This window comes from Nerophis lumbriciformis, linkage group LG24 (genome assembly GCF_033978685.3).
Source record: "Nerophis lumbriciformis linkage group LG24, RoL_Nlum_v2.1, whole genome shotgun sequence".
Lineage (NCBI taxonomy): Eukaryota > Metazoa > Chordata > Actinopteri > Syngnathiformes > Syngnathidae > Nerophis > Nerophis lumbriciformis.
In genome coordinates this window covers 12,895,898-12,922,974 of record NC_084571.2, presented here as the reverse complement: position 1 = coordinate 12,922,974, position 27,077 = coordinate 12,895,898, and the positions used below count along the sequence as shown (strand labels likewise).

General features: G+C 37.7%; 1 protein-coding gene across 3 annotated transcripts in view; it reads right to left on the bottom strand.

The window, feature by feature from the left end:
• The window catches only part of grin2aa (glutamate receptor, ionotropic, N-methyl D-aspartate 2A, a), a 486,150-nt gene that overhangs the window by 67,793 nt on the left and 391,280 nt on the right, over positions 1–27,077 (bottom strand). The window lies entirely within an intron of this gene.

Genomic DNA, 27,077 nt, shown 5'->3' with positions numbered 1-27,077 from the left:
CATCATTTTGTGAGGTTTTGGTAGTTAATTTAGCCTTGCTATATAACTATATATATAACTTGCTATATAACTGCAATAAAATATATTTTAAATACAGTTTTTTTTGTTACATACATAATTTGATCCCTTTCAATTAAACCGTTGTTGGAAGGAGGGATGTGTACTGTGTACCTGGGAATCTATACCGATATTAATTTTATGTACTTTTGTGTGTGTTAATAAATATTTATTGTTTTCGATAGGGGCAACTTGTCCAGGGTGTACCCCGCCTTCCGCCCGATTGTAGCTGAGATAAGCTTCAGCGCCCCCCGCAACCCCGAAGGGAATAAGCGGTAGAAAATGGATGGATGGATAAACAGGCATGTAATTTGAATTTAATGAAAAAGACTAAAAATAAGCCGGGGTTCCACGGTGCCCTGGTGGGGGGACAAAGAGGGAAACCCCCCTTGAAGCTCCTGGTGTTTCAACAATTGAAAATGCAAATTATTAGCAAAAAAAATGCACCATTTAAAGATGTTTTAGTGTTTAAAGAATTGAGAAATTATCAACAGAGTTGACATAAATCAGGGTTTGTACACCTTTTCCATGGCCAAATACAAGCACTTTTTAAGGACTTTCAAGATCAATTTTCCAGTTTTTCCAGTACCCTTCAAAAGGCGAAAACCAGTGTGAATCAATCCGTGGCCTTGTTGTTTGAGGTGACCAAATGCTGTCTGTAGGAAAAATAGGGAAACTCTGCTAAAACCTAAGCCTAACATTGAACCAGCAGTTATCATTGACTGGATGGGGCATAGAACATGAAGCAGTGTTTCTGTAGACTATTCAATCGCATTGGTGTTTGCGAACGTGTCTCCATTTGTGACGTTTTTCAAATGTCTTGTTCTTTTTCTTACTTACAGCACTCAATGACATCAAACAGCACCGTATGTGTGCTTGTAAATGGCATAATGTGATATAAATGCTCAAAATGTCAATTTCACTCATTTATTAACAAAACTGTTCCACATTAATACAAACCCTGTTTCCATATGAGTTGGGAAATTGTGTTTGATGTCAAAATAAACGGAATACAATGATTTGCAAATGATTTTCAACCCATATTCAGTTGAATATGCTACAAAGACAACATATTTGATGTTCAAACTGATAAACTTTTTTTTTTTTTTTGCAAATAATCATTAACTTTAGAATTTGATGCCAGCAACACGTGACAAAGAAGTTGGGAAAGATGGCAATAAATACTGATAAAGTTGAGGAATGCTCATCAAACACTTATTTGGAACATCCCACAGGTGAACAGGCAAATTGGGAACAGGTGGGTGCCATGATTGGGTATAAAAGTGGATTCCATGAAATGCTCAGTCATTCACAAACAAGGATGGGGCGAGGGTCACCACTTTGTCAACAAATGCGTGAGCAAATTGTTGAACAGTTTAAGAAAAACCTTTCTCAACCAGCTATTGCAAGGAATTTAGAGATTTCACCATCTACGGTCCGTAATATCATCAAAAGGTTCAGAGAATCTGGAGAAATCACTGCACGTAAGCAGCTAAGCCCGTGACCTTCGATCCCTCAGGCTGTACTGCATCAACAAGCGACATCAGTGTGTAAAGGATATCACAGTTTATCAACAACACCCAGAAACGCCGTCGGCTTCGCTGGGCTTGAGCTCATCTAAGATGGACTGATACAAAGTGGAAAAGTGTTCTGTGGTCTGACGAGTCCTTATTTAAAATTGTTTTTGGAAACTGTGGACGTTGTGTCCTCCGGACCAAAGAGAAAAAGAACCATCCGGATTGTTATAGGCGCAAAGTTGAAAAGCCAGCATCTGTGATGGTATGGGGGTGTATTAGTGCCCAAGACATGGGTAACTTACACATCTGTGAAGGCGCCATTAATGCTGAAAGGTACATACAGGTTTTGGAGCAACATATGTTGCCATCCAAGCAACGTTACCATGTACGTCCCTGCTTATTTCAGCAAGACAATACCAAGCCACGTGTTACATCAACGTGGCTTCATAGTAAAAGAGTGCGGGTACTAAACTGGCCTGCCTGTAGTCCAGACCTGTCTCCCATTGAAAATGTGTGGCACATTATGAAGCCTAAAATACCACAACGGAGACCCCGGACTGTTGAACAACTTAAGCTGTACATCAAGCAAGAATGGGAAAGAATCCCACCTGAGAAACTTAAAAAATGTGTCTCCTCAGTTCGCAAACATTTACTGAGTGTTGTTGAAAGGAAAGGCCATGTAACACAGTGGTGAACCTGCCCTTTCCCAACTACTTTGGCACGTGTTGCAGCCATGAAATTCTAAGTTAATTATTATTTGCAAAAAAAATAAAGTATATGAGTTTGAACATCAATTATCTTGTCTTTGTAGTGCATTCAACTGAATATGGGTTGAAAAGGATTTGCAAATCATTGTATTCCGTTTATATTTACATCTAACACAATTTCCCAACTCATATGGAAATGGGGTTTGTATAAGGATAATAAATTAAAGGAAAATATTTTGTTTGTTTCACAACACCTCAGTCACCTTTCATTAAGCATACCTAGCCTTATAACTGTGGCTATGATAACAAATAGATTTTTAGTTGAGGAAAGTTCTTAACATTATAATTTATCATTATAAAACGCTCGCTTTTTTCCTTTCATTGCTCCTAAAAACTGTCCGTAATTAACATGTAATCTAGCGCTGATCTCACAGTTTAGGTCTAGCATGTACCAAAAGGTTAGAAAACAAAACTTTAGCTAACGTTAGTTAACTTGTAGGGCTAGTAATCCCTGTGGCTTACATTTCATATGACTCGAGAAAAGCTGGATTTCCTTTTTGTATACTTTGCAGCAGGCTACACGTGGATTTGGTCCACGTTGCATCCAAAGTTTGTATTTGTCATTTTCCATCCGATGTTCATTAAAACGACAACCTCCCGGCATGATGGACCGATGCACTATTGTCCTCTTTGGGGCAACACACAGCCGGACAACAACCTAATGTAAGGGCTCGTGCAAAGCCAACAGATCAAGCGTGTAGCTTTCATTTTTAAGGAGACTTATCTTATTTTTTTTCTCCATTTTATAATTAGCCTATTGAGTCAGACTGCCGAGAAATATGATGAACATTTACAAGCACTTCACCCAAAATTCTAAAACATTAAAATCCAAGCATTTTCAAGGTTTTTAAGCACCCGTACGAACCCTAAATAAATACATACCCCATGCATCCAAATTAATCACTATGTCTGTTTCAGTCACTATGTTATTTAGTCACTACAGTAATTCAGTGGCGGGCCGTGCCTTTCCCACCTAGGCCTTCAGTGGTACCCGACTTCAATGATTACCTCTGAAAATACCATAATTGATGTCACCACATGACCATTGCTGGAGAAATACTATACAAGAACACATTTACGCCTACTGTGTATTGAATCACCTCAGCAGTGTCCAAAACGGGCTATTTTCTGGCACATTTAAAAATCAATTAAAACACATCAGCAATTAAAACATAGCGTATGCGGTACTGTCAAAATGTATAGCCTACTCTATAAAGTATTTACAACCTTACTAGTGTTCACTTCACAGCCACAGATGGTTCATCTAGTTATTGACATTATTTGCACATTACTATGTATGTTTCAGTCACTATGTTATTTAGACACTACAGTAATTACAACTTGTGTTCACATCCACAGGAACCACATGGGTTAGCCTACTCTATACAGTATTTACAACCTTACTTATGTTCACTTCACAGCCACATATGGTTCATCTAGTTATTTACATCATTTACACATTACTATGTCTGTTTCAGTCACTGTAATTTAGTCATTACAGTAATTACAACTTGTGTTCACATCCACAGGAACCACGTGGATTACTTACTCGAGACAGTATTTACAACCTTACTAGTGTTCACTTTACAGCCACATATGATTCATCTAGTTATTTACATTATATGCACATTATTATGTCTGTTTCAGTCACTATGTTGTTTAGTCATTACAGTCATTACAACTTGTGTTCACATCCACAGGAACCACATGGGTTAGCTTACTCTATACAGTATTTACAACCTTACTAGTGTTCACTTCAGAGCCACAGATGGTTCATTTAGTTATTGACATCATTTACACAATACTATGTATGTTTCAGTCACTATGTTATTTAGACTCTACAGTAATTACAACTTGTGTTCACATCCACAGGAACCACATGGGTTAGCCTACTCTATACAGTATTTACAACCTTACTAGTGTTTACTTCACAGCCACATATGGTTCATCTAGTTATTGACATTATATACACATTACTATGTATGTTTCAGTCACTATGTTATGTAGTCACTACAGTAATTACAACTTGTGTTCACATCCACAGGAACCACATGGGTTAGCCTACTCTATAAAGTATTTACAACCTTACTAGTGTTCACTTCACAGCCACAGATGGTTCATCTAGTTATTGACATTATTTGCACATTACTATGTATGTTTCAGTCACTATGTTATTTAGACACTACAGTAAATACAACATGTGTTCACATCCACAGGAACCACATGGGTTAGCCTACTATATACAGTATTTACAACCTTACTTGTGTTCACTTCACAGCCACATATGGTTCATCTAGTTATTTACATCATTTACACATTACTATGTCTGTTTTAGTCACTGTAATTTAGTCATTACAGTAATTACAACTTGTGTTCACATCCACAGGGACCACGTGGATTACTTACTCGAGACAGTATTTACAACCTTACTAGTGTTCACTTTACAGCCACATATGATTCATCTAGTTATTTACATTATATGCACATTATTATGTCTGTTTCAGTCACTATGTTATTTAGTCATTACAGTAATTACAACTTGTGTTCACATCCACAGGAACCACATGAGTTAGCTTACTCTATACAGTATTTACAACCTTACTAGTGTTCACTTCAGAGCCACAGATGGTTCATTTAGTTATTGACATCATTTACACAATACTATGTATGTTTCAGTCACTATGTTATTTAGACTCTACAGTAATTACAACTTGTGTTCACATCCACAGGAACCACATGGGTTAGCCTACTCTATACAGTATTTACAACCTTACTAGTGTTTACTTCACAGCCACATATGGTTCATCTAGTTATTGACATTATATACACATTACTGTGTATGTTTCAGTCACTATGTTATTTAGACACTACAGTAATTACAACTTGTGTTCACATCCACAGGAACCACATGGGTTAGCCTACTCTATACAGTATTTACAACCTTACTTGTGTTCACTTCACAGCCACATATTGTTCATCTAGTTATTGACATTATATACACATTACTGTGTATGTTTCAGTCACTATGTTATTTAGACACTACAGTAATTACAACTTGTGTTCACATCCACAGGAACCACATGGGTTAGCCTACTCTATACAGTATTTACAACCTTACTTGTGTTCACTTCACAGCCACATATTGTTCATCTAGTTATTGACATTATATACACATTACTGTGTATGTTTCACTCACTATGTTATTTAGACACTACAGTAATTACAACTTGTGTTCACATCCACAGGAACCACATGGGTTAGCCTACTCTATACAGTATTTACAACCTTACTTGTGTTCACTTCACAGCCACATATTGTTCATCTAGTTATTTACATCATTTACACATTACTATGTATGTTTCAGTCACTATGTTATTTAGACACTACAGTAAATACAACATGTGTTCACATCCACAGGAACCACATGGGTTAGCCTACTATATACAGTATTTACAACCTTACTTGTGTTCACTTCACAGCCACATATGGTTCATCTAGTTATTTACATCATTTACACATTACTATGTCTGTTTTAGTCACTGTAATTTAGTCATTACAGTAATTACAACTTGTGTTCACATCCACAGGGACCACGTGGATTACTTACTCGAGACAGTATTTACAACCTTACTAGTGTTCACTTTACAGCCACATATGATTCATCTAGTTATTTACATTATATGCACATTATTATGTCTGTTTCAGTCACTATGTTATTTAGTCATTACAGTAATTACAACTTGTGTTCACATCCACAGGAACCACATGAGGTAGCTTACTCTATACAGTATTTACAACCTTACTAGTGTTCACTTCAGAGCCACAGATGGTTCATTTAGTTATTGACATCATTTACACAATACTATGTATGTTTCAGTCACTATGTTATTTAGACTCTACAGTAATTACAACTTGTGTTCACATCCACAAGAACCACATGGGTTAGCCTACTCTATACAGTATTTACAACCTTACTAGTGTTTACTTCACAGCCACATATGGTTCATCTAGTTATTGACATTATATACACATTACTGTGTATGTTTCAGTCACTATGTTATTTAGACACTACAGTAATTACAACTTGTGTTCACATCCACAGGAACCACATGGGTTAGCCTACTCTATACAGTATTTACAACCTTACTTGTGTTCACTTCACAGCCACATATGGTTCATCTAGTTATTGACATTATATACACATTACTGTGTATGTTTCAGTCACTATGTTATTTAGACACTACAGTAATTACAACTTGTGTTCACATCCACAGGAACCACATGTGTTAGCCTACTCTATACAGTATTTACAACCTTACTTGTGTTCACTTCACAGCCACATATGGTTCATCTAGTTATTTACACCATTTACACATTACTATGTCTGTTTCAGTCACTGTAATTTAGTCATTACAGTAATTACAACTTGTGTTCAAATCCACAGGAACCACATGGGTTACTTACTCTAGACAGTATTTACAACCTTACTAGTGATCACTTTACAGCCACACATGATTCATCTAGTTATTTACGTTATATACACATTATTATGTCTGTTTCAGTCATTATGTTATTTAGTCACTAAAGTAATTACAACTTGTGTTCACATCCACAGGAACCACATGGGTTAGCCTACTATATACAGTATTTACAACCTTACTAGTGTTCACTTCACAGCCACACATGGTTCATGTAGTTATTTACATTATATCCACATTACTTTGCTTCATTCACACATTACTTTGGCATTTTTGCTTCGATGGCTCAGACATGAGCCTTCCTGGAAAATTTCTGAGCAGCTTGCATTTTCCTTTTTGTTTCTGCTTAAGTGGAGTCTGCCTTGGATTTTATAGCGAATTTCTGTCTCTTTGACTCCCTCTCCACTTCTATCTGGTCCAAATGAAAAAATCATAAAGAGTACATACAATTGTTATTCTATTAGCTAACTTCCTTTATCTAAATAGCCATTTGTGATTTATAGCATGAAATAACAAATATCTTGCAGTCATGGTGTTTATGTTTCAAAATGATTCAAACAGTTGAACAAAATTCAGAGACTATCTTGTTGTAAAACACCAATGAAAATTATATGTAGCATTGAAAATTCCCTCTTCTCTTCTCCGACTCTCTCGTCGTCATTTGGGATGTCTGTTGTTATTTCCCTTACTGGTTCTATGACCCACCCTATCTTGCCTCTGGTTGGGCTGTCCCTAATGTTTTGCCTGAATCTTAACCAATCGTGACTAATCATAGTAAACCAGCCAACCAATCATGGATGGTCTTATACGTAAACCAACCAATCAACAATACACTAGCATGTAGCTTAGCTAACCGCTACATGGGTCTAAAAATAGCTAAGCTACGGAAATCGCTACTTATTTAAAAAGTAGCAAAGCTACTGCCAGGCTACTGCGAAATGTAGTCAAGCTACGTTGCTTCGATTTTTAAGTTAATCAATTTTAATGGACGACTGTAGTTTTTACCACTGCAGCCGCAAACCGAAATGGATGATCAAAAACCGTACTCATTACGGGGAAAACCGCATTTGTTGGCAAGTATGGCAAAGAGACGGATCAAGATTTTAACACGTTGTAGGTCAGAAAAAACGAAGAAAAACGGAAATTAAAAAAATATATTTTTACAGAGATAAAAAAAAGACGGATTTCCGACTGTAAACAGAAAAATCACATGCTTGGATAATAAAATCTCATTTTTTTACTATCAAATTTAAAAATTACCTGACCATGATGTTGTCCTGTTGGTGTATCTTGTTTTATTATCACATGTTTTAGTTATATTTGCAAGGATAAAATGTAATAATCAGTCACATAACCGTTGCAAGTCCAAGACGATAGATGGCAGTAGTGTATATTATATGATGTATTAGCTAATTAGTTCAGTCTTTGCTGTCTAGTCCTTTGTTGCAACCTAAAAAGTGTTGATACTGTAAGTATTGCACTTATTACGGACCAGCTATTTGATTGTAACGTGCATCTTAGTTGCAGTTTTCATTATCACATTTGGAGGTGTTTATAAATCGCCATATAAAATCGCTAATGCTAATCGGTAGCATGTCAATAGCACAACTGATGTATATTAGAATCAAGCTAGCGCCTTTTTGGAAAAGTGGAGCCTTACTTTACTTAGGTTGGAATGTTTTTTGAGTCAATTTTGGCGTTAAAAATTACAATATTAGCTTTTGATACAATTTGGCTCAGTTATTGTGAGTGTGCAAAGCTGACTCAGGGAACCGGACGCCCCTGCCTTGCATAGTTCCCTGATAGGTCTGCCAACAAGGTGACTTTTATGGCTAATTGGGCTTGGGTCGCAAGCTCAGTTCTGATCATCCTGTAGCTGGCCGCCTCTGGAGAGGGTGTATTGTGTTAAAGGCCGAAACACCCAACGACCCAGAGGAACACTACTGATGATGCGCACCCGTAAATTTTATCCGTCAGGTCTTCCATTCACGTTCACTGTTCTCGTCATTTTAATGTGTTAAGTCATTTTATGCATTTGTGTTTCGCACAAGAGGTAGAACATCTCACTCTGTGTTTTCTGGAATCTGATTTGTTTCCAATAATTGAAGATCAAATGGGGATATGTGCATTGAATTATGTACTTTTGGGCACCAAGTCATGTGAAATCCAACGGTGCCATGTTTCGGTACCTGGGTTGCGGGTGACGTCACACCCAGTTGCCAACTCGCACCTCAACATTTGGTGATCACTCCAGCAGCACCAAGAGCGGACTCAGCTAAACTACCCCGAGGTGATGTTGCATTTTTCAAAACCAACAAAGTAATTGACAAAAAACACTCCTAATTAAAGTAAGGCTCTACTTTTTCAAGAATGCCCTAACCTGATGCTAATATACATTGGCTTTGCTATTGGCATGCTACTGATTGGATGAAGTGCTGGCTGTCCAGAGTTGGGACCCGGGGTGGACCGCTCGCCTGTGCATCGGTTGGGGACATCTCTGCGCTGCTGACCCGTCTCCGCTCGAGATGGTCTCCTGCTGGCCCCACTATGGACTGGACTCTCACTATTATGTTGGATCCACTATCGACTGGACTTTCACAATATTATGTCAGACCCACTCAACGTCCATTGCATCCGGTCTCCCCTAGAGAGGGGGGCGGCGGGGGTCACCCACATATGCGGTCCTCTCCAAGGTTTCTCATAGTCATTCATATACGTCCCATTGAGGTTGTGAGTTTTTCCTTGCCCTTATGTGGGCTCTGTACCGCGGATGTCGTTGTGGCTTGTGCAGCCCTTTGAGACACTTGTGATTTAGGGCTATACAAATAAACATTGATTGATTGATTGATTGATTGATTAATTAGCATTAGCAATTGTACATGGCGATTTCAACACCTCTGTATTTCTTAATGACGACTACAACTAAGATACACGCTACAATCAAACAGCTGGTGTGTAATAAGTACGATACTTACAGTATTAACACTCTTTAGGGCGCAACAGAAGGCAACACACCATAAACTATACACTACAGCCATGCAAATTATTGTCATACTTGCAAATGAGACTCATAAATGTGATAACACAAAATGTAACAATTGGACAGCAGTTATCACAATCAGCTCATTTTTAAATGTTGCAATAAAAATGAGACTTTATCATCAAAAACAATTTAGAGTTATAAAACACCAACAATTGATAGTGTTAAATGGGTGTGTCGATTTTCAAATAAATCACGATTCTTATTTGTAAAGATCCTTAATCGATTAAAAAAAATAAAAAATCGATTTAAGAATAAGTAAAACCATTTTTTTCTTTCCAAACCGGCAAATGGTATTGTTGAAGTGGACGGCCATATTTGCTGTACAGATAAGTAAGTAATCAAAATATGTCTATTTAATGGAGAAATTTAGCTAATCATATAACTGGCACAGCAACCACGGCAACTGCCGTGACCGCCGTCGTCATTTGCCGTAATGCCCTAAAAAATTGACCAACATTTGCGGCAAAAACATGCCGTGACCACCCTTGACTTTTTACTTGTTAATGGACGAGGGATGTAACAGTAAACAGTATAATGATTATTTGCAATAATATTCCAGACGGTTAGTAATACCGTCTAATTTTTTTATTACAGAAAAACATCAATTATTAATGCATTTTAGGCAACACTAAGTCAGGAGCATGCGCACTAGCGTCGTTTGGCTTGATAATCATAAAGAACAAGCTACACAAAGTTTGCGGCGGAGATTTCCCCTTGGAGTAAAAACGGAGCCAAGCGCTTGGTTTAAGTCACTTCCCAGTGTGTTTTAAAGAGCGCACTGCTGTGTTTAGATGGAGACAGGTGTGGACAATATTGGAGACAGACGCACTTGTCCCCACACTAAAAGTATACAGGGAAGGAGAAAACTATTTGATGTTGCTTTAATTTTATCAATACAGCATTCATCAGCTGCTGTGACTGAGAGTTAATGAGGTCAGGAAACATGCAGCTGGTGATGTGTCGTGAACGTTGTCACAACGTCTTTAGTTTGTTTCCTGGGATTTTCACTCGTCCTTTATTTTACTGCAAACTGCATCAGTGTTCAAAAACCATCAATACTACCTCAAATGTTTTGTCATCTCATCGAACTGAACGAAGGCTGTGGATATTGTGTATTCAATGTGAGAGGTATCACTCTGGGTTTTTTTTTTTTGTTGGCCAAACTGTTGTACTGAAACACGAGGGATGCGTTGGAAAAGAACACAGCTTGTTTATTAGATTTCATCGTTATTACCCGAACTGCTTTGTGTTTTATTTTGACATTACAAAGTAAAAAACACCATGTTTTTTTTTACATTACTTGTGTTTTTTCATGTCACCAAGGTATTACTTCAAAAATAATTCATGTGTCACAGCATTTTATTAATGTTTTATTGTGTATAATTAATTCCTATTCGACATATTTCTGGTCAATCTCTTAATGGATCTGTCCCAACAAAGCTTCTACATGTACATAAAAATGTACATCACTTAAAAAAAGTATTAAAACAAAAGTAAAAAAAAAAAAACTCCCTCCATCAAAATGTAAAAATAGAGATAATGACAAAAAGCTGACAAGTTGCTATTATTAAAGAATACAAAAAACTAATATTTGTCTTTAGATATATGGATCATGTTTATCTATAGCTTTTTGAATTAAACACTACAACACTTGGACAAAGAGAAGACCTTCTGGAGGAAAGTTCTGTGGTCAGATGAAACAAAAATTGAGCTGTTTGGCCACCAATAATACCCAGCAATATGTTTGAGGGGGAAAAGGTGAGGCCTTTAATCCCAGGAACACCTCTCCTACCGTCAAGCATAGTGGAGGTAGTATTATGCTCTTGGCCTGTTTTGCTGCCAATGGAACTGGTGCTTTAAATGGCACAATGAAAAAGGAGGATTACCTCCAAATTCTTCAGGACAACCTAAAATCATCAGCCCGGAGATTGGGTCTAGGGCGCAGTTGGGTGTTCCAACAGGACAATGACCCCAAACACACGTCAAAAGTGGTAAAGGAATGGCTAAATCAGACTAGAATTAAGGATTTAGAATGGCCTTCCCAAAGTCCTGACCTAGACATGGGGCGGTGTTGGGAGAGTGGCCGTGCCAGCAATCTGAGGGTTACTGGTTCAATCCCCACCTTCTACCATCCTAGTCACATCCGTTGTGTCCTTGAGCAAGACACTTCATTTTGCTCCTGATGGGTCCTGGTTAGCACCTCGCATGGCAGCTCCCGCCATCAGTGTGTGAATGTGTGTGTGAATGGGTGAATGTGGAAATAGTGTCAAAGTGCTTTGAGTTCCCTAAAAAAAGTAGAAAAGTGCTATACAAGTACAACCCATTTACCATTTGCATGTGGACAATGCTGAAGAAACAAGTCCATGTCAGAAAATCAAGACATTTAGCTGAACTGCACCAATTTTGTCAAGGGTAGTGGTCAAAAATTCAAGCAGAAGCTTGCCAGAAGCTTGTGGATGGCTACCAAAAGTGCCTTATTGCATTGAAACTTGCGTGTAGTCTATCAGACTACACGCAGTCTGATAGTTTATATATCAATGATGAAATCTTAACATTGCAACACATGCCAATACGGCCGGGTTAGCTTACTAAAGTGCAATTTTAAATTTCGCGCAAAATATCCTGCTGAAAACGTCTCGGTATGATGATGTCAGCGCGTGACGTCATGGATTGTAGAGGATATTTTGGGACAGCATGGTGGCCAGCTATTAAGTCGTCTGTTTTCATCGCAAAATTCCACAGTATTCTGGACATCTGTGTTGGTGAATCTTTTGCAATTTGTTCAATGAACAATGGAGACAGCAAAGAACAAAGCTGTAGGTGGGAAGCGGTGTATTGCGGCAGGTGTTGTGCCGGATAACACCCCCCCGCCGTAGAATGCACCGCCTGACTGTTGTGCCGGATAACACAGCCGGTGTTTCATTGTTTACATTCCCGGAAGATGACAGTCATGCTTTACCATTGGCCTGTGGAGAACTGGAACAACAGAGACTCTTACCAGGAGGACTTTGAATTGGATGCGCAGACGCGGTACCGTGAGTACGCATGCAGCTGCGGCTTCCAAACATTTGATCGCTTGCCCGTACGTGCGTGCCGCTATGTGCATGTCACGTACGTAACTTTGGGGACTTTGGGGAAATATGTGTGCTGTATGAACTTTGGGGAGGTGAACGTTATTTTGGGCTGTGGGATTGACTGTGTTGTGCAGGTGTTTGAGTTGTATTGGCGGGTTATATGGACGGGATGGGGGAGGTGTTTGTTATGCGGGATTCATTTGTGGCATATTAAATATAAGCCTGGTTGTGTTGTGGCTAATAGAGTATATATATGTCTTGTGTTTATTTACTGTTTTAGTCATTCCCAGCTGAATATCAGGTCCCACCCGCCTCTCACAGCATCTTCCCTGTCTGAATCGCTCCCACTGCCCTCTAGTCCTTCACTCTCACTTTCCTCATCCACGAATCTTTCATCCTCGCTCAAATTAATGGGGAAATCGTCGCTTTCTCGGTCTAAATTGCTCTCGCTGCTGGTGACCATGATTGTAAACAAAGTGCAGATGTGAGGAGCTCCACAACCTGTGATGTCACGCTACTCGTCTGCTACTTCCGGTACAGGCAAGGCTTTTTTTATCAGCGACCAAAAGTTGCGAACTTTATCGTCGATGTTCTCTTCTAAATCCTTTCAGCAAAAATATGGCAATATCGCGAAATGATCAAGTATGACACATAGAATGGACCTGCTATCCCCGTTTAAATAAGAAAATTGCATTTCAGTAGGCCTTTAACATTGCTGTTTGTATACTTTTGACCCAGCAGATTTGGTCACATTTTCAGTAGACCCATAATAAATTCATAAAAAAACCAAACTTCATGAATGTTTTTTGTAACCAACAAGTATGTGCTCCAATCACTCTATCACAAAAAAATAAGAGTTGTAGAAAATATTGAAAACTCAAGACAGCCATGACATTATGTTCTTTACAAGTGTATGTGCAACACTTGCCTTGACCTTAAAATGTTAAAATTTGAGGCCTGCCAATGTTATTAAAAAGTATTGATTATGAATTAAGATATATTCTGAATCGAGAATCGATCCTGAATCTAATCGTTAACCCCAATCAGGAAACGAATCGCATTGTGTGGTGCCCAAAGATTTACAGCCCTTCTGTTGAGTACCGGTACCGATTCCCAGGTACCGGGTATCGTTTTGATTATGAACGGCACTAAGCCAACGAGTCCGATGTCTCACCCAAGGCCGACTGGGATAGGTTCCTGCTGACCTCTGACCCTAAACAACGCAAGTAGTATCAAAGTCACCGCCGTAAAAGTGTTGCGACGGTCAAGAAAGCGGAAGTGCATTGTGTCATCAGGTGGAAGGTGAGCTACTACGGCGTCTGCGTCCTTCCTCCTGTCAAGCCCGGTCTCGGCGTGACGGCTCAGACGGGGAAGGAGCAGATTGGAACTTTAAAAGCGCTTTAAAGAGCAGAATCATCCACCGCTAATGGAAGTTGGAGTGATAAGACCCGCTTTTTATTCCTTGAAGGCTTCTAAAACTAATCCTGCCCTTGCAATTAAGGACGTCAGACATGAGAGTTTTGCTTTTTTAATAGATATTGCTCCTCATTTTGCACAACATTTTTTTCATGGATTTTTCATTTTTGTCTTGCTCTACTCCCCTCATGCCACCTTATTACGCAAGTCCTGCTGTTATATAAGCACACTGCCTTTGTCTACGTCGTCCATCTTTTACTGCACACTACAGTGGGTCTGGCTTCGCTTTTGCCTCGTTCTCCGGGTGACTGAGGCCAAATATGTTGTACAAACAAAGACACATACCTATGCACGTACACACAAATATTCATACATACGTACATACAGGTAAGTGCACACATTGGTACTTACCCACATACATAGGTACCTACGCTCCCACATACATAAACAGATACAGTACATACGTACACACACACACACACATTCACTGTACATACAAACATACATACACACATACTGTACATATATAAGCACATATGCATACATACACTTATGCATATAATCACGTTTCATCAAACATACATATATATATATATATGTATATATATATGTATATATACTTATATATATATATATATATATACATATATATATATATATATTTATATTGCTGGTATTTGCATTGCTCCATTTGTAGTGCAATCATTTTTATTGTCATTTTTGTGTTATTAATATTTATTTCACTAACTGCTTCTTTGCTATCACTTTTACTATCATATTTGTACATATTGTAGTTGCTGATGTTGTTGTTTAAAAATCTATTTAATAAAGCCACATACAAATAAGACAACATGAGAAGTATCCAGCACTTCTCTTTTGTAAAGTAAATCTGCACAGCAGATATGATCATCTCCATTTTTGCTTCGTTCCTGTGAGAATCCTGCGTGTGACTGAAGGATTAAGGCAGGGGTGTCAAACTAGTTTTTGCTGAGCATGGCTGCCCTCAAAGGGCCGCTGATAACGGTGAGTATTAAATGCGTATAAATGTAAAAGGTTTCGCTTTATGATATTATTATGCAATTGCATATGCTTTTGATTATGTTTCTGTACCTTCTCTGTAGACAACCGCCATCATTTTACCATATAATGTACACTGGGTTTTTTTGCAGCATACAGTATTATTAAGTGGAAAAACGGTAGCATAGTTGGGGTTTTTTTACGTTAAAATTCTGGCAACTAAGCGGTCATTTTTGTTTACAGTAAAATATACGGTTGTTGTTTTCCGGGTGTAATGCTGTAAATAGAAAAATGGTGCTACTGTTTTTTACAGTAAAATATATGGTTGTTGTGTTTTTATGGTGTATTACTGTAAATAGAAACATGGTACCACTGTCTTTCACAGTAAAATATATGGTTGTTGATGTTTTTATGGTGTATTACTGTAAATAGAAAAATGGTACCGTTATTTTTTTACGGTAAACTATATGGTTGTTGTTTTTAATGGTGTATTACTGTAAATAGACACATGTTACCAATGTTTTTTTTTTCGTAAAAATTCTGGCAACTGAGTGGCCATTTTTTTTTACAGTAAAATATATGGTTGTTGATGTTTTTATGGTGTATCACTGTACATATAAAAATGGTACAGTTGTTTTTTACAGTAAAATCAATGGTTATTTTTATGGTGTAATGCTGTAAATAGAAAAATGGTGCTACAGTTTTTTACAGTAAAATATATGGTTGTTGGTGTTTTTATGGTGTATTACTGTAAATAGAAACATGGTACCACTGTTTTTTACAGTAAAATATATGGTTGTTTATGTTTTTATGGTGTATTACTGTAAATAGAAAAATGGTACCGTTGTTTTTTACGGTAAAATATATGGTTGTTGTTTTTAATGGTGTATTACTGTAAATAGACACATGGTACCATTGTTTTTTTTTACGTTAAAATTCTGGCAACTGAGCGGCCATTTTTTTTTTACAGTAAAATATATGGTTGTTGATGTTTTTATGGTGTATTACTGTAAATACAAAAATGGTACCGTTGTTTTTTACAGTAAAATCAGTGGTTGTTTTTATGGTGTAATGCTGTAAATAAAAAAAATGGCGCTACTGTTTTTTACAGTAAAATATATGCTTGTTGATATTTTTATGGTGTAGTGCTGTAAATAGAAACATGGTACCACTGTTTTTTACAGTAAAATATATGGTTGTTGTTTCAAGTAAAGTTAAAGTACCAATGATTGTCACACACACACTAGGCCTGGCAAAATTTGTCCTCTGCATTTGACCCATCCCCTTGTTCACCCCCTGGGAGGTGAGGGGAGCAGCGGGCAGCAGCTGTGCCGCGCCCGGGAATCATGTTTGGTGATTTAACCCCCAATTCCAACCCTTGATGCTGAGTGACCAGCAGGGAGGTAATGGGTCCCATTTGTATAGTCTTTGGTATGACTCGGCCGGGGTTTGAACTCACAACCTACCGATCTCAGGGTGGACATTCTAACCACTAGGCCACTGAGTGGTAGTTTTTATGGTGTATTACTGTAAATAGAAAAATGGTACGATTGTTTTTTTACAGTAAAATATATGGTTGTTGTTTGTTTAATGGTGTATTACTGTAAATAGAAAAATGGTACCATTGTTTTTTACAGTAAAATATATGGTGTTTTTTTTTGTTTTTTTAATAGTACTACTGTTTTTTTGGGGGTTTTTTACGTTCAAATTCTGGCAACTGAGCGGCTTTTTTTTCACAGTAAAATATGTTGTTGATGTTTATATGGTATATTACTGTAAATACAAAAATGGTACCACTGTTTTTTTACAATAAGATATATGGTGTAAATGTTGTCTATTAGCCATGCGATGAGATGGCTACTGGTCCAGGATGTACCCCGCCTTCTGCCCGTGTGCAGCTGGGATAGGCTCCAGCACCCCCCTGCGATCCCAAAAGGGACAAGCGGTAGAAAATGGATGGATGGATGGATTGGGTTGTTGTTGTCTTTATCGTGTATTACTGTAAATAGTAAAATGGTACCACTGCTTTTACAGTAACATATATAGTGGTTGTTGTTGTTATAGTGTGTAACTGTAAATAGACACATGGTACCATTTTTTTTTTTAACGTTAAAATTCTGGCAACTGAACGGCCATTTTTTTTTTTTTTTTTACAGTAAAATATATGGTTGTTGTTTTTATGGTGTATTACTGTAAATAGAAAAATGGTACCACTGTTTTTACAATAAAAATACATGGTTGTTGCTGTTTTTATGGTGTATTACTGTAAATAAAAGCATGGTACCATGGTTTATTTACAGTAAAATATATGGTTGTTGTTATTATGTTATATTACTGTAAATAGAAAAATGGTACCACAGTTTTTTACAGTAAAATGTATGGTTGTTTTTTTTATGGTGTTTTACTGTCATACTTGCCAACCCTCCCGAATTTTCCGGGAGACTCCCGAAATTCAGCGCATCTCCCGAAAACCTCCCGGGACAAATTTTCTCCCGAAAATCTCCCGAAATTCAGGCGGAGCTGGAGGCCACGCCCCCTCCAGCTCCATGCGGACCTGAGTCCGCTTTCCCACAATATAAAGAACGTCTACAGTAAAGCAGTCCGTCTGCCGTAAACAGCAATGTTGTGACACTCTTAAACAGGACAATACTGCCATCTAGTGCATTTGATGAAAGCACTTTTGTGCGTGCCACACAGCAATGCATAATCAGAGAGGGTGTTCAGCATGGTTAGAAAGATAGTGACAGAGAATAGAACAAGGATGGACAATTCAACCCTTAACTCAACAATGAGTAGATGAGTGTTATGTGTGTGTATATGTGTAAATAAATTAACACTGAAATTCAAGTATTTCTTTTATTTATATATACAGGTAAAAGCCAGTAAATTAGAATATTTTGAAAAACTTGATTTATTTCAGTAATTGCATTCAAAAGGTGTAACTTGTACATTATATTTATTCATTGCACACAGACTGATGCATTCAAATGTTTATTTCATTTAATTTTGATGATTTGAAGTGGCAACAAATGAAAATCCAAAATTCTGTGTGTCACAAAATTAGAATATTACTTAAGGCTAATACAAAAAAGGGATTTTTAGAAATGTTGGCCAAATGAAAAGTATGAAAATGAAAAATATGAGCATGTACAATACTCAATACTTGGTTGGAGCTTCTTTTGCCTCAATTACTGCGTTAATGCGGCGTGGCATGGAGTCGATGAGTTTCTGGCACTGCTCAGGTGTTATGAGAGCCCAGGTTGCTCTGATAGTGGCCTTCAACTCTTCTGCGTTTTTGGGTCTGGCATTCTGCATCTTCCTTTTCACAGATTTTCTATGGGGCTAAGGTCAGGGGAGTTGGCGGGCCAATTTAGAACAGAAATACCATGGTCCGTAAACCAGGCACGGGTAGATTTTGCGCTGTGTGCAGGCGCCAAGTCCTGTTGGAACTCGAAATCTCCATCTCCATAGAGCAGGTCAGCAGCAGGAAGCATGAAGTGCTCTAAAACTTGCTGGTAGACGGCTGCGTTGACCCTGGATCTCAGGAAACAGAGTGGACCGACACCAGCAGATAACATGGCACCCCAAACCATCACTGATGGTGGAAACTCCTGCTGCTGACCTGCTCTATGGAGATGGAGATTTCAAGTTCCAACAGGACTTGGCGCCTGCACACAGCGCAAAATCTACCCGTGCCTGGTTTACGGACCATGGTATTTCTGTTCTAAATTGGCCCGCCAACTCCCCTGACCTTAGCCCCATAGAAAATCTGTGGGGTATTGTGAAAAGGAAGATGCAGAATGCCAGACCCAAAAACGCAAAAGAGTTGAAGGCCACTATCAGAGCAACCTGGGCTCTCATAACACCTGAGCAGTGCCAGAAACTCATCGACTCCATGCCACGCCGCATTAACGCAGTAATTGAGGCAAAAGGAGCTCCAACCAAGTATTGAGTATTGTACATGCTCATATTTTTCATTTTCATACTTTTCAGTTGGCCAACATTTCTAAAAATCCCTTTTTTGTATTAGCCTTACACAATATTCTAATTTTGTGACACACGGAATTTTGGATTTTCATTTGTTGCCACTTCAAATCATCAAAATTAAATGAAATAAACATTTGAATGCATCAGTCTGTGTGCAATGAATAAATATAATGTACAAGTTACACCTTTTGAATGCAATTACTGAAATAAATCAAGTTTTTCAAAATATTCTAATTTACTGGCTTTTACCTGTATATATATATATATATATCCATCCATCCATTTACTACCGCTTATTCCCTTTGGGGTCGCGGGGATATATATATATATATATATATATATATAAATATATATATATATATATATATATATATATATATATATATATATATATATATATATATATATATATATATATATATATGAAATACTTGACTTGGTGAATTCTAGCTGTAAATATACTCCTCCTCTCTTAACCACGCCCCCAACCACGCCCCCGCCCCAACCACGCCCCCCGCACCCACCCCCCACCCCCCGAAATTGGAGGTCTCAAGGTTGGCAAGTATGTTTACTGTAAATATACAAATGGTACCACTGTTTTTACAGTATAATATAAGGTTGTTGTTTTTATGATGTATTACTGTAAACTGACACATGTTTTTGTTGTACTTGTGCAATGACAATAAAGACCATACCTACTGTTTTACAGTAAAACATGTGGTTGTTGTTCTTCTATGGTGTATTACTGTAAATAGAAACACGGTACCACTGTTTTTACGTTACAATTCTGCCGTCGTTTGCTACTGTAAAATCTATAGTTGTTGTTTTTACAGTGAAACAGTGCCACTGTTTTTGAACAACAAAATTCTGGCGACTGTTTTTATTTATTTTTTTTAACCAAAAATCTATTGTGATTTTTACAGTGTACAATTTAATGGATGACTTGCTTTGAAACCATAAGTCAATCAGATATTTATTCTTATATTAACAAAAAAGGGTTGTAATTTATGATAATATAATATATAATAAATAATAACAACAAAACATGAAAATAATAGTTCATTATAATTACAGATTAGATCTACCATGCAACTTAAATGTACCCACATTCAACTAACTTGAACAGTAACAACATTATTATTACAAATTCATATATAAGTACAACCTAAACTCATATACATTTAATTTAAATATTTTATAACATATAATATTTCTTAAATTACTTATTATTTATTGTTTGTTCGTTTAAAATATATGCTCTTGCATGCAATACGTGCATTTTTTCTGTCAAAACAGAAGGAAGGAATGCATTTCGTAAGAAACGATAAGGTCATTTATCATTTTTATGTGTTCACGGGCCACATAAAATGAAGTGGCGGGCCAGATCTGGCCCCCGGACCTTGAGGTTGACACCATTAAGGAGTGGGGGTTGGTTAATGTATCCAGGACTAGTTGCAGTGTGCTCAAACAACCACTAGGTGTCATCTGTGAGTAGATAATATTGTATCATCTATTTCTCTTTCGGGCTTATCAGGTCGGCCGTTCAATTTTTTAGTGAAGGATGAGCAAAAACTAACCTAGACCCGATGTAACGTACATTCCGATCAATTTTAAATAAGTTTTGCATTACAGTCGGACAAAACAACTACCAATGGATGTAATATTAGTAGAGGTGTCCAGATCCGATATTGATATAGTCTGATATTGGCAAAGGAAATAAAACAAAAAAGGTACAATCCGGAAGGGATTTATATTCATATGGCCCCGTTCCTGAGGGGATCTCGCGTGAGATAAAGAAGGGGTTACTGCATTTTTGCAATGCAGTCTGCTGAAAATGATGGAAAGTGCCACTTCACATAGCGATCGGAAATGCCACAAAACACATTTTTAAATATTCAACATTTTTTCTCTCATGCACACTACTAAAATCCTCTCATGCACACTGCTGAAATTCTGTCACACACTACTGAAATCCTCTCACACACACTATTGTTTATTTTTCTCTCATTCACACTACTGAATTCCTCTCATGCACACTACTGAAAACCTTTCACACACACTGCTGAATTTTTTTTCCCCTCATACACACTACTTAAATTCTTACATACACACTAATAATTTCAGTAGTGTGTATGAGAGGTAATTCTGAATAATGTCCCCAAAGGTCCCTCATAAAAAGTACCCATCCTTAATGTGATTAGTTCAAATACTATTGATAAATTGAGTTATTTGCATAACATTATAAATCCACTGTGGTAGTTTATGAGGAGAACGTCCATAGCGTTTCTACTCGTATGGATTCATCATTCATCACTCCGAACAACATTTGTAAGTTTTACAATATAACTAAAAAAATGTTTACTTAAAGTAAAAAAGTTAAAGTACCAATAATTGTCACACACACACTAGGTGTGGCGAAATTATTCTCTGCATTTGACCCATCACCCTTGATCACCCCCTGGGAGGTGAGGGGAGCAGTGGGCAGCAGCCCAAGTGTGTCCCAAGTGTGATGTCTGTAGGGGTGTTTTCATGCATGTGTATGTGCTATCATAATGTAATCAAGTTAGCGTCGTTAGCACTAGCTAATATACAAACATGTTTGCGAGTATCTGTGTCAGTATTATTAACTTACAATTGCAGTCTTTTTGTATTGTTTCAGTTTCACAAATTCCTCAGTAAATTCACCAAAACGTCACTGTGGAGTTATTGAGTCTGTTTAGCTGATTGTAGAGCTAGCTTCCACAGCTAGTGGGTCCATGATGATGACTTCTGTTTTGTTTCACCAGCAGTTTTACTGCCATCTTACATAGACCATTTGGAAACAACTAAGGTATGTAAATAAACATTTACAAAATATTTCTGTGTATACAACTCATGTCACAACATATTTATCTGTGGTTTTTATACCGGTGTGCCCTATAGTCCAAACAATAGGGTATATCAAAATAGCCCCTGCGTATTTTGATTTTTCAGTGTGTGGGCCCACAGTGAAAAAAGCTGGTAACTCCTGGTAGCCTATATATGGCTTATCATGTTTACATTTGTAAATTAATTGATTCAAGACCAAGTTTGTGTGTTTAGATGTAAACTGCTTATATTGTATTTTAGATACTTTATTTTTGCTGATGTTGGGCCAGTATCAGATATGATCGGATCAAGACACCCCTAATCATAACCAAGTATTTTTGTCTTTGTAATTTTTTATATATATATATATATATATATATATATATATATATATATATATATATATATATATATATATATATATATATATTCAATTAAATAGACTGCAAGGACAAGATACTTAATGTTCCAACTGAGAAACTTTATTTTTTATTGCACTTAACTTAGAATTTAATGGCAGCAACACATTGCAAACAAGTTGGCACAGGGGCATTTTTGCCACTGTGTTACATGGCCTTTCCTTTTAACAACACTCAGTAAACGTTTGGGAACTGAGGTGACCAATTTGTGAAGATTTTCAGGTGGAATTATTTCCCATTCTTTCTTGATGCAGCTTAAGTTGTTCAACAGTCCGGGGTCTCTGTTGTGGTATTTTAGGCTTCATAATGCGCCACACATTTTCAATGGGAGACAGGTCTGGACTACAAGCAGGCCAGTCTAGTACCCGCACTCTTTTACTACGAAGCCACGTTGATGTAACACGTGGCTTGGCATTTTCTTGATGAAATAAGCAGGGGCGTCCATGATAACGTTGCTTGGATGGCAACATATGTTGCACCAAAACCTGTATGTACCTTTCAGCATTAATGGTGCCTTCACAGATGTGTAAGTTACCCATGCCTTGGGCACTAATACACCCCCATACCATCACAGATGCTGGCTTTTCAACTTTGAGCCTAACAATCCGGATGGTTCCTTTCCTCTTTGTTCTGGAGGACACAACATCCACAGTTTCCAAAAACAATTTGAAATGTGGACTCATCAGACAACAGAACACTTTTCCACTTTGCATCAGTCCATTTTAGATGAGTTCGGGCCCAGTAAAGCCAGTGGCGTTTCTGGGTGTTGTTGATAAATGGCTTTCGCCTTGCATAGTAGAGTTTTAACTCACACTTACAGATGTAGCGACCAACTGTAGTTACTGACAGTGGTTTTCTGAAATGTCCCTGAGCCCACGTGGTGACATCTTTTACACACTGATGTCGCTTTTTGATGCAGTACCGCCTCAGGGTAATATCATCGCTTACGTGCAGTGATTTCTCCACATTTTCTGAACCTTTTGATGATATTACGGACCGTAGATGGAGAAATCCCTAAATTCCTTGCAATAGCTGGTTGAGAAATGTTGTTCTTAAACTGTTCGACAATTTGCTCACGCATTTGTTGACAAAGTGGTGATCCTCGCCCCATCCTTGTTTGTGAATGACTGAGCATTTCATGGAAGCTGCTTTTATACCCAAACATGGCACCCACCTGTTCCCAATTAGCCTGTTCACCTGTAGGATGTTCCAAAGTGTTTGATGAGCATTCCTCAACTTTCTGAGTCGTTTTTGCCACTTGTGCCAGTTTTTTTTTAAACATGTTGCAGGCATCCAATTCCAAATGAGCTAATATTTGCAAAAAATAAGGTTTTCCAGTTCGAACGTTAAGTATCTTGTCTTTGCAGTCTCTATATATAATGTTGCAGCCATATGTCATAAACAAACTTTGTTTTCCAAGACCTAGATAAGCCTTGCAGCTAAATTGGTACTATTTACAGGGACCAGCAAGTCGAGACCATGTTGTGTCCTCAAAGTGAGACAAAGCAAGAAGAAGAAGAAGAAGAAGAAGAAGAAGAAGAAGAAGAAGAATGCATCGCTCTAGTTACTTGTTATGATCCCCGGGTGCAAAAAGCATGGAGGGAATATCTTCAGATCTCTTTTAGCTTTACTGCAGGGCGTACATGCAAAAGACAGCCTGCAGAGTAAAACCGCAGCCAAGTAAATAGTCTCTGCTCCCTCTGCAAAATCTTCCTGTCTGGATTTGGTTTTTCTACACTTTGTTTTTGTTTGTTTTTTTACAAAAAAATTGCACAATAAGTAAACAAAAGCAAAAACTACTGTTGGCTCCCACTCAAAACATTTAACTTTGGCCCACAAAGCCTTCCTGTACACATGGATATACTCCCTCACTTTGGAGACAATAACTAAAAACCACCCAAAATACGGTTTTGTAAAAACAACAAAAATAAAATTACAGACTACATCTCTTCAGCATAAATTATACACTTGACCCGAGAGGGACAAGCGGTAGAAAATAGATGGATGGATAGGGATGATGTTCGAAACCGGTTCTCCCGGTTGTTCGATAAGAAAAAAAACGATTCCATGGACTCAAATCCCTTTTTAAGAACCGGTTCCCGTTATCGAGGCCACTATAGTAAATAAAAAGAGTTGGTTCTTTATTCGAATCCTTGGGAACGAATCCCGTCCCACAGGAAATGCCCTGTGGGACATCACAGGAAATGACGTAGCTCAGTAATTAGGCGGCAGATACAGAAAGCAGCAAAAATAATGGACCGTAAAAAACGCCTCAAGGCATGGCTTAATTTTACAAAAAAAATACGACGAGGAAACGGCAATATGCAATTATTGCCAGGCTTCGCTCTCATGTAAGGGGGGGAAGCACAACAAGCATGTTGAAACATGTTCAGGCCGAACATAACCTGAACGTTCGAGAACCGTGTCGTGTCTTCGACACATAGAGAAGCAGCGACAGAGATGACGAAGCACGCCCCTCTTCCTGTGCTTCAACCTGCAGCCTCAGTTCAAGTGATAGTGGCGGTGAGTAACCAACGTTAACTGTTGCCGGTTCATTTCCATATTTGCTCACTTGTAGCCTTTAGGCTAAAATAACGTTACCTCTTATGTCAACCAGGACTGCAGTAATGTTAGCTAGACTAACGTTACCTAAGCATAGTCAGTGGCTAACGGTAACTCTAACGTTAGCCTTTTTGTATGTGTCTGATAACGTTAATGGTATCTTGTAGCCTACACCACTCCAGAGTTTGCAGGTCTGTCTAATAAACTAGTGCTTTCTTTCTTTCTTTAGTTTATTTTGTACATGAACACACTTACAGCATAACACATCACAGTTTCATATAATTTCACTTTACATCATGTCCGAAAGGAGTAGGAAGAAGTAAAGCTTATTTAATCCTACACCTTTCCCACTTCAGAGCGTTTATAAATATATACATCATTTACTGACCTTTTTATAATAAAATAACATCTGTGAATTAGTATGTACAACAGTTTTGTAAAATGTAATTAATTAATTCAGTCATTATTAATATACTGAGATGAAGAATATCTTATTATCAAAAAAGTTGAAAGTATTTCTCATAATTCTTCTTTGTACTTTGTAAGCACTATCAATTTGATCAACCCCTTAAAGTGGATCATATCAGTACAATGTTTTACTTCATTACTTAATCCAGTCCATCATTTAATTCCACATACTAATGCTAAAGACTTAATAACAGACACCCTAGTCTTCACATTCAGCTATTTTCCCCCCTAATTCTATGCTGTATTTGTCCCTCATTTTCCCTCCAGGACAAGGACGTGCAGTCATTCCTGGAGGAGGCCACACTGATGGACCCCAGAAAGTTTAGATACAGACTGGAGGAGGATGTGTGTGTCCAAGCTAGTTCCACGCCAAGTGAACGTGTTTTTCCACCGTTGGCGACACGATTAGCGAAGAGCGGGTCAGACTTGATCCTGTAAAAGCAGACAAGCTAATTTTTTGGAAAAATAATTGTTGATTGAAGACTGTGGTGTTCTTAGTGTCATAGTGTGTGTAGTTAGTATGTTCCAATAGCAGCAGAAGTGCACTTTTTGGAGAGCTGTATTATTTTCAGTGTTGTGCCCAAGGGACTGATTTTTATTTAACACTATATTATTATATATACACCTACAGTGATCACAGAGACAGGTTGTTTTTGTGTTACTGTATATATTTGTTTTTCTGAAGAATCCCACTTAATATACTTTGGGTAACAACAGTAAATATTTATTTATTTGATTTTTTTAGGGGGGTAACAACAGTCAATATTTATTTATTTATTTATTATAATTTTTTTCTTATAAAATAAAAGTGAGCTTTTGTTGAACCAAATATTGTGTTTTTTTTTTCCATATACAACAACCTATCTGGATTCGATAAGAGAATCGATAAGGAATCGGTTCGATAAGAGTATTCGATAATGGGCCCGAACTCGATAATTTCTTATCAAACATCATCCCTATGGATGGATGGTTCTCCTCCAAGAATTGTTTGTAAGTTTTACAATATAACTAAAATAATTCTTACTTACTAAAGAGTTCCATGTGTGACGTCTGTAGGAGTGTTTTCATGCATATGTGTACGTGCTATCATAATGTAATCAAGCTAGCGTCGATAGCATTAGCTAATATGCTAACACATTTACGAGTGTCTGTGTTAGTATTATTAACTTACAATGGCATTCTTTTTGTATTGTTTCAGTTTCACAAATCCCTCAGTAAATTCACCAAAACGTCACCATGGAGTTATTGAGTCTGTTTAGCTGATTGGAGAGCTAGCTTTTTACTACCTACTCAGTGGGCTAGTGGTTAGAGTGTCCACCCTGAGATCGGTATGTCGTGAGTTCAAATCCCGGCCGAGTCATACCAAAGACTATAAAAAAATGGGATCCATTATCTCCCTGCTTGGCACTCAAGGGTTGGAATTGG